Genomic DNA, 2,465 nt, shown 5'->3' on the forward strand with positions numbered 1-2,465 from the left:
ATATTTGGTAATGACTCCTGAACTAAGGTTCCTATCATGTTCACCTCTTCAATGCGCGTGTCATCTAGCTCATAATGTAGCTTATTGACATTAAAAATATTTAACTCAATAGTCATATTACCAAAAGATAGATTCATAATACCATTTCGACAGTTTATGATCGCATTAGACGTAGCTAAAAATGGGCGACCTAAAATCACAGGTATCTGGTTCTCTGGGTCAGGGACAGGTTGGGTATCTAGGACCACGAAATCCACAGGATAAATAAACTTGTCGACCTCAATAAGAACATCCTCGATAACTCCTCGAGGAATTTTGACAGACCTATCAGCTAACTGCAGTGTTATCTGAGTAGGTTTCATTTCACCAAGACCTAGCTGTAAGTACACATGGTACGGCAGTAAGTTCACACTGGCTCCTAAGTCAAGTAAAGCTTTTTCTACCCGGTGTTTACCTATTGTACAAGCAATGGTTGGGGAACCTGGGTCTTTGTACTTTGGAGTGGTAGTGTTCTGAATGATTGAACTTACATGACTAGCTAAAAAGGCTTTCTTATGGACGCTAAGTTTCCGCTTTCGCGTACACATATCCTTAAGGAACTTGGCATAAGCAGGAATTTGCCTAATTGCATCTAATAAAGGAAGGTTTATGGTAACTTGCTTAAAAACCTCCAATATGTCATTAAAGTTCGATTCCTTCTTTGTTGGTGCTAACAGCTGGGGAAATGGGGCTCTAGGCACAGCATCAGACCTCTCAGGAACCGAGTCAGCATCATTGGAAATTTTATCAGTCCCCTCAGTTAGCGGTCCTGAGGGATGAGATCCTGAGGGGTGAACTACTGTATGTTCACTATCGGGCATGTTTATCTGATTTTCTACTACTCTACCACTCCTGAGGGTTCTAATAGCATTCAAATGATTCAATGGTTTTGCACCTACTTCATGAGATCCTCTAGGGTTGGGTTGAGTTTTACTAGGAAACTTACCTCCTTATCTTAAAGACTCATTTATATGACTAACCTGGGTTTTCAACTCGGAAATAGCCTGAGAGTTAGCCTGACCTATTCTCTTATTTTCTTCTATACCTTGAGCAACAGATTGCTGAAACTGCATAGTGTTACGAGTTAACAAAGAAAGAGACTCTTCTAAACTCATAATCTTCTTATCCGGAGGGTTCTGAAATTGTGCATGGGCTGAAGGATTCTTAGTATAGCCAAAATCTGGGGGACCTTGAGAGTTACTAGACTGACCTTGATTCTGGCCCTTATACCACGAAAGGTTGGGATGGTTTCTCCATCCAGGATTATAGGTTTCTGAATATGGGTCAAACTTCTGACGGTTATCAAACCTAGTGTTATTATAGAGAGCATTGGCTTGCTGTTCAACAGTATTTCCTTCCCAAAAAGGCTCTATTCTACCACTAGTATGACCCACTTCTAAAGCTTCTAACCTTTTTGCTATAGCAGCAATTTTGGAATTTGATTCGTAGCTTTCTTCTACCCTATTAACGTTTCCTCTTCCTAGAAGAATTATTTTCTGGGGTACCCTACTACTTTCCCATTGTTGGGTCTTTTCGGCGATCTCATGCAAGTATGTCATCGCATTATCAACTGTTTGGTTTTCAAACCCACCTGTACACATGGACTCTACTGTAGTTGTGGTGGGATAATCTAAACCCTCATAAAGGATCTGAACTAACCTAACCTTTTCTAAACCATGATGAGGACATTGGGCTAATAAATCATTGAACCTTTCCAAATACCTATACAAAGATTCTCCCTCCTGTTGTGTAAACATGCAGATTTGCGTCCTAATAGACGAGGTTTTGTGCCTAGAGAAAAACTTTTTCAAAAAGGCGGATGTAAGTTGTTCATAGGTTTCAATTGATTCGGAAGCCAAACTATACAACCACGACTTGGCTTTATCTTTTAAGAAAAAGGGGAATAACCTGAGTTTTAAAGCATCATCATCAAGGTTTCTAATTTTCAGGGTACTACAAATTTCCTCAAAGTCCCTAACATGGAAATAGGGGTTTTCGTTTTCTTTTCCTAAAAATATTGGGAACAACTGTAAGGTTCCAGGCTTAAGTTCATAATTTGCTTCAGTTTCAGGTAACTTGATACACGAGGGACGAGTATTCCTAGTAGGATTCAACAAGGCTTTCAAAGTTGCCATTTCTGGCGCTATTGGACTATCAGGGATTTTCTCTTCAAACGGACGTTCAAAAACGGAATCTTCACGAATCAGACTCTCTAAATTGAGGTAATCAAGACGCTTAGAACTACTAGGTTTCTCTTTAACAAATCAGCCTAGGGCGTCTCTTTTACGTTCAGGCATGCAACAGAATAAGGAAGGGAATTCTATGCAAACACAAAACAAGGCTGACTCAACCAAATCAAACCTAAATTTCTAGCAAACAAAAAGCATGATGGCTCCACTTAGATTGTCACTAGACCATCTTCTATT

The 2,465-nt window shown here is 39.8% G+C and overlaps 1 pseudogene; it reads left to right on the plus strand.

Moving 5' to 3' along the window:
• The first annotated feature begins 1,710 nt into the window (after positions 1 to 1,710).
• LOC113314538 lies at positions 1,711 to 1,810 on the plus strand (annotated as a pseudogene).
• Positions 1,811 to 2,465: the final 655 nt, after the last annotated feature.

Source organism: Papaver somniferum, chromosome 9 (assembly GCF_003573695.1).
Source record: "Papaver somniferum cultivar HN1 chromosome 9, ASM357369v1, whole genome shotgun sequence".
NCBI classification, from domain to species: Eukaryota; Viridiplantae; Streptophyta; class Magnoliopsida; order Ranunculales; family Papaveraceae; genus Papaver; species Papaver somniferum.